This window comes from Protomyctophum parallelum, assembly GCF_964188405.1.
Source record: "Protomyctophum parallelum genome assembly, chromosome: 8".
Classification (NCBI taxonomy): Eukaryota; Metazoa; Chordata; class Actinopteri; order Myctophiformes; family Myctophidae; genus Protomyctophum; species Protomyctophum parallelum.
This window is the reverse complement of record NC_139703.1, coordinates 3,700,192-3,717,226: the sequence shown is the minus strand read 5'-3', so window position 1 is coordinate 3,717,226 and position 17,035 is coordinate 3,700,192. Positions and strand designations below refer to the sequence as shown.

At 45.1% G+C, this 17,035-nt stretch overlaps 1 protein-coding gene across 1 annotated transcript in view; it reads right to left on the bottom strand.

Moving 5' to 3' along the window:
* The window catches only part of LOC310863236 (plexin-A2-like), a 103,275-nt gene extending 86,642 nt beyond the window's left edge, over window positions 1-16,633 (bottom strand). Inside the window, 1 exon segment of the mRNA XM_083771431.1 lies at window positions 16,497-16,633. The gene's annotated coding sequence lies outside the window, so the exon portion shown is untranslated.
* Between the last annotated feature and the right edge of the window lie 402 nt (window positions 16,634-17,035).

Sequence of the window (17,035 nt, the reverse complement as noted above, 5' to 3'; positions counted from 1 at the left end):
GACATTGCTGTTCCTTGGAGTGGTTGTACCACTCAAAAATAGCAGATCTACAAGCTCATAGCGCTACGAGCTTGTAGGTCTGCTATTTTTGAAAAATCAAAGAACCACTGACATAGAAACATAGCTTTTTCAGAAAACTGTCAGACATTTTTAGAATCTGATCTCAGGTCAAAATGGGTTAATGTCATTAAAGTGGAAGTATTCATAGAATATGCCCAATATGCTTAGAATGCATAATTATGTTTGAGAATGTACTGTAATAAAACGCAGGTAGCTTTTTTCTTAGTTTCACAACTGTAATATGTAGTGTGATTCTCATACACAACTGTAATATGTAGTGTGATTCTCATACAGAGCAGATAAAATAGCCCAATTTGACACCAAATCTGCGTTTGGTCTCAGGTAAATGAAATAGTAGCAGTGTGTAATTAGACACACACTCAAAATAGTGTTAAAGGGGAATACCACTCATTTTCAACATTTTACTATGTCATTAATATACCTTAGAGCTGTTGTGTGGTTGTGTTGTGTGGCATTAACATGGTGAATCACATCTTGATGTCATCATCAAGATGTGATTCACCATGTTAATGATTGTTTTTCAGACCTCCAGTTCTAGGAAACACAGAATGGGGGGGACTTTTTGTTATTATTTCCACACAACAGCTCTAAGGTATATTAATGACATAGTAAAATATTGAAAATGAGTGGAATGCCCCTTTAAGAGATGAGGTGGCTTCATCTGGGCCCATTACTGGAGTAATAAAGCTGCCAGGCGGGAGGGGAGAGGATAGTAAATTAAATGGTCTGTACTTCTATATAACCAAAGTGCTATACACTATGTGCGCTACATTCACCCACACACGAGGACGCAACCATGCAAGGTTCTGTACCAGCCTCATCAGGAGCAGAACTTAGGGTTCAGTGTCTTGCTCAAGGACAACTAGCCTGGAAACCAGACAAATCTGCTAGTGCAAAAAAGTGCCCAACGCAGTGATAGTATTTTGGCCAAACCAGGCTAACTTCCAACACAAACCGCAGGGACCTTCCGGACACTCTAGCTCTCGAGCATGCCTGTCTGACTACACCCAGCCATTTAAAGGACAACTTTAGTTTTTTTCAACCAAGGTTCATGTTTTAGGTTGTTATTAGAGAAACTAAAAGGTGAGTGTTAATTTTCTTTCATTTGCTGCTTTCTTTCGTTTTGGGGATTTTAGCAGTTTTTGACAGGGGGGCGGGGGCATTCGAGCATGGGGCCAAATATGTATTTTTTTGCAAAATATTATGGCGATTTATTATTTTATTATTTACTATAGTTCTAATAAACCCAAGAAATTACATCTGGCCACAAAAGATCACAGGATCTACTGAATGTGACAAACTGACATATTGAGCCTATACACACAGTATAAGCCTTCCCCCAGTAGGCTACCTTCACATTCAGTAGATCCTGTGATCTTCTGTGGCCAGATGTAATTTCCTGGGGTTTATTAGGACTATGGTGAATAATAAATAAATAAATCACCATCAAATTTGGTAAAAAAATACATATTTAGCCCCATGCTCGAATGCCCCCGCCCCCCTGTCAAAAAGAGCTAAAATCCCTAAAACGAAAGAAAGCAGCAAATGAAAGAAAATTAACACTCACCTTTTAGTTTCTCTAGTAACAACCTAAACCTAAAACATGAACCTTGGTTGAAAAAAACTAAAGTTGTCCTTTAACGCTGTGGGAGAGGGGTTTGACATTCAATCAACGTGAACTCGTGAAATGGTTTTAAAAGAAGCATGTCGCGGTGTCCTCAACCCTGAGAGGGAAGGCGTAGATAGAGCAATTTGTAACTAATTACTTTAAAAGTCAAGCGTATTATTTATTGTTACTATTTCCATGGCCATCTCTGTACTTTTGTCCACTTTCTACTTCTTCACTTTCTATATTGAAGTAAGTGATTGCTTTGAACTTTTCAAAGCATTAAAGGACAACTTTGGTTTTTTTCAACCAAGGTTCATGTTTTAGGTTGTTATTAGAGAAAGTAAAAGATGAGTGTTAATTTTCTTTCATTTGTTGCTTTCTTTCGTTTTAGGGATTTCAGCTGTTTTTGACAGGGGGGCGGGGGCATTCGAGCATGGTGCTAAATATGTATTTCTTTACAACATTTTATGGTGATTTATTTTTGTATTATTTACTATAGTCCTAATATACCCCAGGAAATTACATCTGGCCACAGAAGATCACAGGATCTACTGAATGTGATCTACCTACTGGGGGAAGGCTTATACTGTGTGTATAGGCTCAATATGTCAGTTTGTCACATTCAATAGATCCTGTTATCTAATGTGGTCAGATGTAATTTCTTGGGGTTTATTAGGACTATAGTAAATAATAAAAAAATAAATCGCCATAATATTTTGTAAAAAAATACATACTTAGCCCCATGCTCGAATGCCCCCGCCCCCCTGTCAAAAACTGCTAAAATACCCAAAACAAAAGAAAGCAGCAAATGAAAGAAAATTAACACTCACCTTTTAGTTTCTCTAATAACAACCTAAAACATGAACCTTGGTTGAAAAAAACTAAAGTTGTCCTTTAAGTGCTGTACAGCCTTATGCCTCACTTTACTGCAAGTTGTATGTTAGTTTGTCTTTTGTACTGTTTTTGTTTTTGCTATATTCATTATATGATAAACATTTTTGAAATGCCTTATAAACAAAAAATCCTAATAAACAGATTTTAAAAAGAGAAAGAAATCAGTATCAACAACTACATACAAAAAGGGATACTTCTGCACACTTGAAACACTTTGAAAATGGTTTAGAAACGGGTGGGCTGAAACAGATAGAAAATCATTAATGAATATTGTGTCTTAACTCTGTATTATCATACTATCTATCTATATCAACTTTGAGGACTTCGAGAAGGCTTTCGATAGTATTCACAGAGACAGCTTGTGGAGAATACTACGTTCATATGGGATACCGAACCAACTTGTCCTTCTCATCAAAAGCCTCTATAACAACTTCACTTCATAGAACATACTGTAGCACCGAAGTAAGATGGCCGCCGGGTGAACTACGTCAGTGATTCCGCCTTGAGCCATCTAGACTTTATATATATCTACGAGAAGAACCACCAAAGACATACCAAGAGGCATCAGGTGGACTCACAATTGGGAGATCTCGACTTTGCAGATGACTTGGCTCTGTTCTCCCACACACACTGACAGTTTGCAAGAGAAAACAAGTCGTCTGAACACTTTTGCAAAGCAAGTACCGGTAGGTCTGAAGATCAACCAGAAGAAGACAGAACTGATGGTGCTCAACATCCCACACCCCACACCAGTTGTACACATAGAAGGAATAAACCTACCCACAACGGAACATTTCACATACTTAGGCAGCGTAGTAAGTCATGATGGAGGCGCAGGTAGCGACATCACAAGCAGGCTCAGCAAGGCCAGAAACACCTTACAGGCATAACAACGTCTGGAAGTCGGCCCAGTACAGCACCAACACCAAACTTAGACTGTACCAGAGCTGTGTCCTCCTGTCTACCCTGCTATACGGTTGTGAATGTTGGAGAACGACAGGAAATGATCTCCACAAACTGTCAACCTTCCACACCAAAAGCTTAAGGAAAGTCCAACGAATATCCTGGCCCAAAACCATCTCCAACCAACACCTTCTTGATCTGTGCAAACAAGAAAACATGGATACCATCCTTGGCGGTGGAAATGGATTGGGCATGTAATACGTAGAGAGACCAAGACAACATCACCAAAACTGCACTTCACTGGACACCAGAGGGCAAATGCAAAAAGAGGCCGACCCAAGAACACATGGCGTAGGACAGTGGAGGGAGAGTTGAAGACCCTGCATCACACCTGGGGATCCATAAAGACGCTGGCCCAGGACAGACTGAAGTGGAGATCCTTTGTTGCTGCCCTACATGCCAGCCGGCATAAAGGGCAGTAAGTAAGTAAGTAACTCTGTATTATGCTAATAGTGTGCGTCTACACTAATTAGATCAAAACAAATTACTGTGTTGGTCATTGGCAGTTTACAGATTTACATCTTACTGTAGGCCTACATTGCAGTCCAAGTACAGCAAATGTGTAAATGTGCATCATTGGCAAAACCCCTGAAGTGTCAAAAAGTCAGTCCTCTGCAAAATAAGAAGGGCTTTTAACCACATCGAATCCCTATTTTGGTCATACCAGTATAGGCAGAAAAGAATGCCATGACATATGTGCGAGTATAAAATAGGGCTTAAGCAGTTAAATCCATATTTTGCACCCTACCAAGCTACAGTAATGTACTGTATGTGCCAAGCTAGGAGGCAAAATGTACACTGAGACAAATGACACTTTTTTGGGGGGTGTGTTTATTATTATTCTTTTTTGGCTCAAGCACAAACAGGCTGGATTTCTCCCTGAGACTTCCGAGTATAAGTAAAGGTTAAATGAAGACAGCCGTGTCACATCTTAACGTGGGGTGGGTGGGGGGGGGGGGGGGGGGGGGATGCGGTGGGTGCTCACCATTGGCTACATAACTAACGGGGACGTCCGGCAGAGTTGGGTATGAGCCAGCAGAGAGAGAGCGGGGCGGATGGACAGACACTGAGCAGGCTGGGTGAGGTCCAGGTTCTCTCTCTCTTGCATCTCCTGTCCATCTGTGCCTCATGCTATGCTCTCGGCAGGGGCACAAGGAGTCACTGGAGTGTCTCAGCCTCCACGGTCAAGTTTGGCAGGCTTTAGTGTAAGCCGGCCTCCCTGTTAACGACCACCAAGGTCCAAGCTACAGTTGCCAGTTCCTTGTGTTAATACATACATATTATATTAGGTGAAATCCGGTGGATTTGCTGGACAGTACAATGCAAAATGGACCTATAGTGCTGCACGATTCTTGCTCAAATATGTCTGTAGACAACTACATGTCTGTAGACTGTAGTTGCTGAACATGGAGCCAACTACTGTGGCTTTAAAATGACAACATCAAAGTGGCTTGACTTAAACATCTCTTAAAGTCTCTCTCTGTCGTCCACTCACAGTTAACGGTTTTTGTATTGAGTTGTGCTTGAAATGTACTGTAATTCTACAAACTGTTTGTTTTGAGCTGTCCATGTACATCCAAGTCTGTGTACTTGAACTTGAGATACAGTGTACTTGATATGTGTACTGCTAACTGCCTGCACTGTAGCCTTTAGTAGTTTTTTGTTATTTTGTCAGGTAAAGTCAAAGGTCAGGTTTGTTTTCAGGTGGTCAGTCCGTCCGTCTGTCTGTCCGTCCGACGGCCATACGCCCGGTTAAAGGTCAAGGTCACTGCGACCCGACAAAACAAATTCATAACAGTCTGGACAGATGCGGATGTAAATGGCAAATGGTTGGCAAAGGAATACAACCACAATGCAATATGTCTAGTTTTTGTTTGTTTCGCTTGTTCTGCTTTAAATCCCACAAGCTTTCAGCTGTGCTGGTGTCGGTGTAATTTGGATTTTAATCCGATCAAGCAGTTTCCCTCGTCAGTGGGATGTGAGATGAATACTTCCATCCACATTGGGGAAAAAAACAAACAAACAAACAAACCTAGGGGCACAGAGAAAATAGAAACAATCTAAATATATGCTCATAATCATAATATATGCCAGCTCATGCCCAGCTGGACTTTACACACAGACAACAATTGTGCTGCACAGAGGTTAACTCGCTGTTGAAAACCTCAAGCCGAGCTCTCTGGAGAAACACAAAGTTCTCGCAGAAGAGCAAACCAGGCCAGACAGGCAAGGCTGGGCAGACTAAGCAGAAAGTCTCGTCGTTCCATCCATTTCTGCTCTGCTGGCTTTGGTCACGTCTGAGGCGTGCAGTCATGCTGCTCAGTGTTTACCCTGGATTATGGAGACAGCGCTTCACCTCGCGCAGTGCCCTCCCCGCTGAATACTCGCCACTCAGACACACTCCTGCCCCAGCAGAGGCGCGCACACACACACACACACACACACACACACAGTTGGCTGGGGAGGGGGGGGGGTTTCTGCACTGCATGGGGACCCGAGCAGCACCAATCACAATGTATACAAAAGAGAGGGGAAAAAAGCCAGTCTCTCACACTCTACAAACACGACCCTTTGACCTGAATCCAGATCACAGAACACTCGGTTCATCTTTTTATTGGGGTGACTTGCTGTCACAGCTACTCGCAGTGTCCTACGTATATGGCATGATCCGTGGGGCAGCAGAGATGCTTGGGTTTATTTTCTGGTTGCTTTGACCCTGTGTCTGCCAGCACAGATGAAGTAAAATGTTCACAGGGAATACAGCATCTGTGATAGTGTCTTTGCACATCATTTGTTATGTTGCCAGCTTTGCCTTTGTATGAAACTTGGTGTTGTATTTGCTTTAGCTCAGTGAAGCACTGCCAGGAGACGTGTTGTGCTCACTCTGCTTGTATAGTCAATTTTAAAAGCTTGGCTTGATGCAGAATGATGTTACAAACAAAACACTAAATCAAGCGAATTGATGTCAGTCGTGCAGCACAATAACGTCTTTTGTAACATAGACAGGTTTACTACGGAGAATAGCACAGTGTTGGGTTGAGTGATTGGAATTGGGAATAGTCAATAGTCTGTGACACCAGGGTTGTATTTGCTTGGGGGGGATTGGGGGGGGTGTCACCCCCGGGGTGAATCCATGTCAGTTTTTTTTAAATCCCTCACCCTTGCTGGCCGGCTCCATATGCAGATCTACGTGATGATCCAGTCTTCTCCATGTATGGTTATCCAGGGTTAGATGAGTGATCAGTGTTGTGATCTTCATATATGGAGATGGCCATATGGTGGTGTGATGTGTCACAAGGCGTGACCATGTACTGTATGGAGGCGTGTCACAGGGAAATGCGCCCTATGGTCACAATTATATACTAGAAAATCTCAGTTCACCCACTGAGTCAATAATAGGAGCCATGTCATTTTCAGATTTCAGATTTGATTGTAAATCAAAGGCCTATAGTCAGATTTCAGATTTGATTGTAAATCAAAGGCCTAATCTGAAGGCCTAGTTTCACGAGGTTGGACAAAAGCAATAACAGTGTAGGGCTGCAGGGGTGGAAGAACGGCAAAGAAAATCCTCACTTTGGCTTTGATGTTCGCACTCGCAGGAGTGAAAACATGATGATAAAATATATCTTTGTCTCTGGTCTGCAGCAAAAAGTTCTGAAACTGAGTTGAATGTAACTTTATTTAAGAATTGCTTTGGGGCTATATTTTCTACTATTGCATTTCATAGTACTAATCATAGACTCCACCACAGGACTTCGACGTTCCAATTTACAGTATCTAACCATGGATGAAACTGCATGGCCTGCAATGGGATACTTTTGTCTGGGGGACTGGAGGAAACCCACACTTAGGAGTCATTGGGGGAGGGAGAGCATTGTACACATTACACATGAATGAGTTGTGAGGGCGCCAGCCGCAACAGAACTTGACTTCCAAATGAATAAATGAAGGCAATTAGTAGATCTGTTTACAATGTTGTGGAGACAGAAGTAGGTCAAATGTGTCAGAGACACGGGAGGGTGGGGAGGGGGGGGGGGGGGGGTGGAGCCAGAGCCCGGAGGCTGACACTGGTACCTTCCCTGTGATGGGTAAGGGGAATTAGGACATGAAAATGCCGTCTTTATCAAGGATGACTTTTAAATGAATGTCATGTTGAATCACAAGGGACCCGTGGGGTTTTTTATTATGAAAGCAATGTTTTATGATCAGTCTGCCATTGCTTCATTTGCGGCGAACAACACAGAGGGGTCAGCCCATGGCTATGGGTCCCGAGTTGTGTCAGGGCCCTCCCTCACAGGAACAAACATTCAGGCCCCAAATGGCAAATTCATGAGGCGAATGTTGATATTGCACATACCCACAGGACATCTTCTCTCTGACGCCACACAATAAAGTCACTGTTTGCGACAGTTGTGCAAGATCTTCATCATGTTCCACATTTTAAATGCACGCAACGGTATGTGTTTCTGCCCGGCCTCGTTTCTCAGCATGAGGGCCTCTGAAGACAACTTGTGATAATAAATGTTTGAGATACAAAAAAATTCTCTATCGAAAATATAATAGGCCTAAAATGAAATAATTGTAGGCTGGATGACAGCTTTGTCTGGCTTGCAAGCATTAACACAAGATTTATTGTAAACCGCAAGAAAATCCAACCTTCCTAATCCTCCCCCACACGTTTCATTTATTGGTCAATTCAGCCATTGCAGACTTTAGCACTCTCAAGGCGACCGCTAATCATGACGGTAGAGTCACAGAAGGTGTCCAGGGGGAACAGTAAAAACCAGCTCTATTCTTCAGACGCCTGTGGGTGTTGTGCACCAAAAAACAGATCTACAAGCTCCCAATGTGCACTCCACACGTTGTGAAGCGCACGTTATGGTCTTGTGGATCAGCTATTTTCGGTGCACGACACCCATGCGCAGTTAAGTATAGCTGAAGCTTAAAAGCGGCACTACATCATCGGCCACAGGATGCTATACGAGAGACTCGGGCAGATGTGAGGTGAGGGACCAATTCAAACACTTTGCCACACAACACAATCAGCGGGCTTCTCCTGCAAACGCTTGGCGTTATCTCAGAGCGCATGCATAATGCATGCAAGATACAGTGAAATTGCCATTAAGAAGAATGCAGGAACCAAATGAAGGGCACGGCTGCACACAGACTCACTCAGCCACGCTTGGCCTCCCCTCCCTGGTCCCGTCGGCCTTCGTCTCCTCTTCCATAAATCTCATAGCCGGTCTTCCTGAGCTAATGGCGACCTGAAGCAGGCTACCTCTCAAGTCTTCCTCACATCCCTTGTGTTGCATATACGATGAGCATGGAGGGTATAAAGTCAAAGTGACCTCCAGCGCTCTGATGAAAACCCATGCAGCCCGAGCGCAATAGCAGGTCTTCTATAATTCACGGACCATCGTAGGAGAAAGAGAGAAGAAGACGACAGCGGGTTGCTGTGGCTTGTGTGTGCTCAAAAGCCGCGGAGCACACACACACGAGCTGCAGATCAGCGCCTGCCTCTCTCCTCCCTCCTTTATGTCGCTTAAATGACTATGAGTCGAGAAGAATAAGAAGGAGAGGGCAAGGCCTGGCATAGCATGTTATCTGTGGACACGACAGCACCTCTGAAGTACATCTGAAGGGAGTACGGGCCGGCGAGACATGGACTGTGTTGTTGGCACATATCGAACCAAGAGAGAGACCCGACACTGACAGAACATCTCCCCCGTTGTGTTTTGGGCTACCGTATAAAGAGCACTCGCGCTCACTTATACTCGCTCCAGTGTGCTACTCAGGCCCGTGTGATGTTACTGGCTGATACCCGTCTTCAGTGGGGGGCTGCAGGGGGGCTCTTCGAAAATCACTCCCGGCATCCAGGAGCTCCGGCTCACACAAGCCTGATCCAGTTACAGCTGGCCTGGGATGCCTCGTCTGCATCAATCATTCAGAACTTCACAGTTTAAAAAAAGCATTACATCTCCAGCCCAGTCCACATGGCGAATAAGAGACTCTATACACACTGCCAGTGGAGAGCGGGGGCGGTGGGGTATCGCTGTCGCATACAAGTAGTGAAAATAACTGATATACAAGCTTACAATTGCATCATGCGCATTCTGAGCTTGTAAGAGCTACTATTTCCGGTATTCTTTACAGCTTAAGAACCTTTCCACCTATAACGACATGCTATGCCCTTAAATGGTTAAGTCTGTCTGTGGGCTTTATAACATTTAACCAATTAAAAGTATAAGAGCTTGTGATTAAATAACTACTTCAGATGCATTGGAACACATTTTCTTGAAAAGCAAAGGTTTTGCACATACAAGGTTTCTGCCCCGACAGCGACAATACGAAGCTGCGAAGTACGGACGACCGGACGTATAATAAGTCTCACATGATCTCACGTGGCCTTTACAGGGGAGAAATGCACTCAAATCCAACCATAAGTGATTCCAAAGAGAGCCTGTGTGTTTCTTCAGTGTTCCTTTACCCTTCTCTTTGCCCATATGGCATGGTGGGGCAGAGGATGCCAAGATTGGAGGTAGCTGGCACGAGTGATTACGATCAAAGAAATTACAATGCAGATGGAACAGCTGCTACCTCCACCGCTGACAAATCATGAGTAGTAGTTTAGCAGAGATGGAGAGAGGCAGTCGGACAAGACAGACGGAAGAACGGAAGAGAGATATAGCAATGATTGTCCCTCCTCTATTCTACAACTTGAAATATCTGCTTGCTCCAGCACCCTGATTTAAGGTTTAATCCCCTGTGCAAATTAGGCCCAGTGGAGATTCAACCAAAGCTTGTACAAATATAAGCATCTGCCCAGATTATTACAATCTCTTTCAACAGCCCTGGGCTGGCCTTGCTTGACCCCACATTATATGCCTATTTTGAAATGTTTGATTTGGGGACAAATGGCTAGAAATGTCCACAATAGTTTGAAATGGTAATAGCCCCAGTGGACGAGAGGCCTAGCCTATACACGAAGACATGCAAAAGATTGTGAATTTCCCTCAAATAGAAAAAGGCACAAAGCAAACCATCCCATTTTCTCCATCCTCACATGAAAGCACTCTCCAAAATAGCGCATGTAGGGTAAACAATGAGAAATTATAAACAAATACACAGGGGAGGCAAACATGCCTCCTGTTTATAATCTCCTCTTGCCAGGACTTGATTCTCGAATCCATCTAGTCTACTGAGCGTGTCCAGCTCCAGCAGCTGTGCAGCTGCCAAGCCGCTGATTACTGCAGCAGCCTCGTGGCCCAGGTGCTGCGGCCTTATGGGACATGTAGTTGGTTAGGTGATGATGACCATCTTGCGGGCTAATGCTGCTGAGGTACCACATTCAACACATTCATGGCAGAACTGCTACCGTGCTGGCTTGCTCGGTTATATTTCCTTCCGTGGACCTTTGAACTGTGCATGGCTTTCATATTGATGAAATCCATGTCATCCAATTTTACAAGACATTCATTCATCCGGTTTCCAAAGCAGTAATCGAAATCCATTACCTTGTCTTGATTCAAAAAATGTATACGCGCGCGCGTGCGCGTGCGCGTGCACGTGCGCGTGTGTGTGTGCGTGTGTGTGTGTGTGTGTGTGTGTGTACACAGGCAGTGGTTTCTGTTGTGATAAATGGAGATCTATTCCCCGGTGACAGAGTGTGATTCAGGGAGGGTGAGAGCGAGTGAGGGAGGGAGTTGTTATACATAGTAGTACTGTATATGGATGGAGGTCCCCTGTGACAAGCAAGGGAAGTGAGAAAGTGGGAGAGTGTGAGGAGGAGAGGAGTGGGAGGGAGGGAGAGAGCCTATTTCACCAACGCAATAACCCGGCCAATGCTATAGGCACCGGAACCTGAACACGCTGATTGACGCGTCATTAGCGCAATAACCCCCGACAACCCCAGGCAAGCCGATAACAGTTAAGCTGATAAGCTGCTATCAGCTATAACAGCTAATTTGAATGTACCAAGTTGTTGCATCTACTTTAAATGCACCGCGGTGCTACATCAAACTCCACGAGCCACATTTGACCAATAGAGTTAACTACCATTTCGTTGGTCCACGTTATTGTTTCATCTACTGTATCTATCTAAATGCACCAAGTCTCTGTACGTACGTGTGTAATCCGCGTAACTCGGCAACCATACGCCCCACCAACTTCAAATTCGACACACGTGCTCCACACCCCCGCGGGGAGTGCAGTTCCCGGTGTCGATTCGGTCGGACCCACGGTTGTCCAGAACCGTCACAAAAGGCCTCTGTCCGGGCTCTGGACAGGGCCCCTGCCCAGGGTCCATATATGGAGCTGGCCTGTTCTGACATCACAACACTCCATATTTGGACACGCCTGACACAGAACTCCATATAAGCTAGCCCGTTCTGACATCACAAGTAACACTCCATATTTGGGCACGCCTGACACAGAACTCAAAGAACAACTCACAGAACAAATACCGAAATCTCCATATGGGCATGAAAGGGACACAGACAGATGGGTGGAACGGATATTTTAAGTATTTCAAATATATGATGATGCGCCGTCAGACAATGGTCTCACTTCCTTCCTAGACTACAGGAAGGAAGTCTAGGAATCGGGAGCAAGCAAAACTGTGATCGAGCCATCCCTACCACCAACACAGGTCAGCGGCACACACACTGCGTCACACAGAACACACACAGCAGCAAATGATTGCTGTGTTTGTATCAACAACAGCGTTGACAATCTGAAGGCGACGTGCCATGTTTGCAAGGCAGCAATCACTGCCCGCTGAGCATCGCCAAAGCAGCCATCTGGCCGGTTGAGCTGCACGCTTCCACCTGTATGTACAGTATGTCCCACACTCACTCCCGTCTCTCCATTCTACAGTCCCGTTGTACACTTACACTCAATGTCACCCGCGGATCTTTGTTCGCGCAATGAACTAAAGCCTAATTTATGCTTTGTCGTAGAAAAGCTGTGCGCCTTTGCGATGAAGTATAAATCAAAGCTTGAATGGCTGCAGCTGTGCCTCCGTCTCTCCTCCTCTACCACCACCCCTTTCTTTCTATTCTCTCAATCACTCATTCTTCAGGTGGTGATTATGTGGTCGGCACAGCTCTGTATCTCATGCTGCCTATACCTCTTATGCCTAATTTAAACGTGGTCGTGTGCCCGGTGTCGCGCAATCGAAAAGAGCCAATCTACGAGCTTTGTGAGCTTGTAGATTGGCTATTTTTGCTATAAAAGTATAAATCAGCTTTGCTGTCTTTCACTCAATCCCACCCCCGTGCTCTACCTGTTTCCAGCTGACTCTCTCTCTGATTTCCTCTCTCTCCTCTACTCTGTAGTGCCTCCCTACAGGCTGGGCTCACACTGTGAGACAAGAAGGTGAGGGACGATCGGCAGGGGAGGGCCAGAGGAGGCGATTCATTTGGAGGATTTTTTTTCATAGTTTCTCACCCTCTCTTTCACACACACACACACGGATATACACATATGATACACAAAGAGTCACACACACACACACGGATATACACATATGATACACAAAGAGTCACACACACACACACACACGGATATACACATATGAAACACAGAGACACACACACACACACACACACACACACACACACACACACACACACACACACACACACACACACACACAATACACACACAGGGGGCCCCCCTCCTCCCCTTCTTCCTCAGGCTGTAGCATCTGAACAGTCGTGTTTAATCAGTGTCTCCGTGGGCAACGGGGTGGGGGAGTCTGTAGCAGTGGTACTGGGGTAGTAGTGAGCTGCTGTGCACCCACACACCGTGTAATTGTCTTACACACACTAATTTGCCCCGATTTACTTCTGCAACTATAGCCCATTCTGACCCGAGATCAGATTCATACGAGGTTTCCGCCGGACACACACTGGTCTGATGAACCCATTCGGACCTGAGATCAGATTCTAGAAATGTCAGTCGCTCTTTCGATTTTTCAAAAATAGCAGACCTACAAGCTCGTATCGCGCCACTCGGTGGCGCGATATGAGCTTGTAGATCTGCAATTTTTCAATAGCTAAAGCATAACATGATGCCGACACCAAAATGGGTGCCCGTTCAGAATGGGATAGCGGGCATGGTACCGCTCCGGCCCCACGTCACACTCCTCCCAGCGACATCTGCATCACGCGAAAAACGTCAAGTGTCCGCGATGAATTGGTCGTCATTCAGACGACAACTGAGGTGTTTGGTGGATAATGTGGTGTGCGTGTGCCCATGTGATGTGTTCATTTCCTTCCTCCAGCTTGAACCCCCCCCCCCCCCGCCCCAGCCTCCATATTCTGGGGGAACATTGGCCAGAAATAGCAGATCTACAATCTCACAATGGCTTTTTAGCGAGGGAGATTTGGCGCAGACGAAAAAGAGGCATCCGGCCCAGGCGGTGGTGTAACCGTCTGGGCACCCGACTGGTAATCCAGTCGCAGTGTGCCGCGGGTTCGACTCCCGAGCCCGACACGGCCTTTACTGCATGTCATCCCCCCATCTCTCTCCCGTTTCCTGTCAGCCTACTGTCTGTCCCTTCAAAAACCAATAAAAGGCGTAAGCCGCAAAAAATATCTTAAAAAAAAAAGAAAAAAAAGAGGCATCCAAGTACAGTTAACGCCCGGCCGATTTGCGTAAGACACTATGACGTAACTTTCTCCATTCATTGTCAATGGGAATTTAATGTTTGTGTAGGACGGAAATCTTCACTCATAGCTGAATATAGGAGGGGCTAGCACCCCTAAAAGAAAGTCAGCACAATTCATCTAAAATAGTTTCTATTGTATAGGTATATAGGGTTTAGTTGTCTGTCTGAGCAGCAGACGGAGATTGTAACGCTTGACTCATGGCTTACAGGGTGTAAATGTCACGGAGAGACTGATGTTCTAAATTACTGCACCTGTGTTTTCTTTGTAGTGCCTTCAGGGTCATAACTACTGTACATCTAGCAGATTCACAACCCATTCACAACATCACCAGTGATAAAAGTCTGACAGCTAAAGGGTACATTTATAATATATTCTCTAAATCGCTTTACAACCCGCATTAATTCCCCCTTCACACACACACACACACACACACATCGATCACAGACGAAACCATGCAAGGCACCAACCCACTCAACAGGAGCAGTTAGGAGTTCAGTGTCTTGCTCAAGGACACTTTGACACGCAGCCATGCAGGAGGTGCCACCGTGCCAGGGATCTGACCCTCATTAGGTTATAAACTGTTGGTGGTCATCATATTCCAACGAAAATAGAAGCCTGGGTACCGAGGCTATCATAAGACATAAACCATTTCAACAAATTATTTAAAAAAAACCACACACGTTCAATATATTAACTCATTTTGAATTGTGTTTCAATGTTTTGTTGATGACCTTCATCAGTCTGACACCCCTTCCCCTAATCCACTGAACTTTTATATCAGGATAATAAAAGTCTATTTCTCAAAGGTTACGGTGAACCCCATGAAATGTGAAATTCATTAAATCATATCAAGTTCAGTCAAAAGAGAGGAGAATTAACTAATATAGAGACTAATTTAAATTTGAAAATTAGCAGGCAGCTGATCCGTCCGACTGACTGGTACAGAGAGAACCCAATCTCCCTCCCTCTCTCTGGGAGGCTTTACCCACTCCAGAGGGTCCAGGAGAATAAAAGCGAGTCCAACTGGCCAGCAAGATAAGCGGGAATGCAGGGAGCATACAGAGGGAGAGGGTTCATCTGGTTTGCATGATGGGGGTGAGAGTCAGAGAGACTGCAATGCAATTCCCCCCCCCCACACACACACACACACACACTACACTGTTCCATACACAGTACACCGTCCACCACCCACCCCACCAAACACAAAACAACTCAACCCAAACACAAAGATGCGCTTGGCCAACAGCGTTGAGCTATGGTTGTGTTTGCTTTAGTTGTTTTAGGCTCAAACTCCATCTCAGCTTATACCCAGTCTTATCACCAACCCAGTGGCTCCTGGCCTCGGGGGTCCTACTATAGGCTGTACTGGATAAGCCTGGGTTATGCCGGAGACATGGGAGCAGAGAATCAGTAAGTGAGGGATTAATATCCTGGCAACAGGAGTTTGGTAAAAAATACAAATACAAATAAAACAAAAATGTGGAATTGTTGATATTGCTGCGAATGCTCTGTGAGATTTATCAGTGGATCTTCACTATCTTGTTTCAAGAGTTGGAGTCTAAAGTGCACAAGGATGCTCTATATACTATAGCCTCTTCCTCCTATCTCCGTTATACTCTCTCTGCCTACTGTCTTATGGATCTCACTGATAAAGCGTCAGGTAGCCGATATGGCCTATACTGTATAGGCTATTCTCTATCACACCGGCCCCTATTATAAGTTATGTCCATTGGGAATTTGGGATCAGTGGACAATTTTGAACAGGCTCATAACGCACAACAGAATATCTCAGGTTTGCTGGTGTATAGCCTATATGTGTATATTATTCTGATTAATATTAAAACCTGTGCTTTCATTTGGCTGCCTCCTCCTCGGGGATACCTCTAGAGTCTAGGAGATCGTCCTGCTGACATTCAAGCTAATTAAACGCCCTCTATTGCACGGCAGTGCACAATCAGTTGATTGCTGTCCCCCTAGTCAAAGCCACACAACGGTACAACACAACAATAAACCAACGCCGATTAATTATTCATTGGTTGAGAAATAACAAATATGTTCCATTACTCTGACTGTAACTGCAATAGAGGAAGAAGTGCTCCACTGGTAGTGGTAGTAGGTAGCTACTAATATACATGCACAGATGCACGTCGCACACGTTGCCCTCTGTATGCCCGTAGCGCGCAAAGTCCTTATACAACTTTTGCCGTTTTGCATTGGCAAGCAGGCAAGGTGGGACCGTGGTCTTCATTTCCAACGTTAAAAATAGACTAACTCACCTTGAAATAAGAGCAGACTCATTCGCGAGTGAGTTCAAGGGATGCTGCAGCTGCAGCTGGGCAAGCGCAGATCCTGTTGTCTCCCTTGGAAATGATGTGTCCCGCGTCTGACTCCAGATAAAAGGGTGCGATCAGCTGAGCGGCGTGTGTGAGTGAGATGCCAGGATAGAAGCAGATGAGTCGCAGCTTTACGCACATGTATGCACGGGGCAGTGGTCCAGTAGACAGTCTCTTCTTTTGGCTCAAATTCGGACTTCCCTAATTAAGTGACTCTGCAGCTGGCTGAGGGTCGATCATTTTTCTATCATCACCAATGCATTGCCAACAGGCTCCTAGCCTCCCACACAGTCTCCCGTCTACGACTGTAGGCTACTCGGCGAGTGCCGGTGGTACATACATGAAGTCACTCAGCAGTTCACTTGCATCTCACGTACAGTGTGCGGTTATAGACCCAGCCTCTTCGCGTCATCCTTTGGCACGAGCGCATTGAGATCCATTTGATTTAGGCTATTTGTTGGACAGATGAATAGCCTATACGT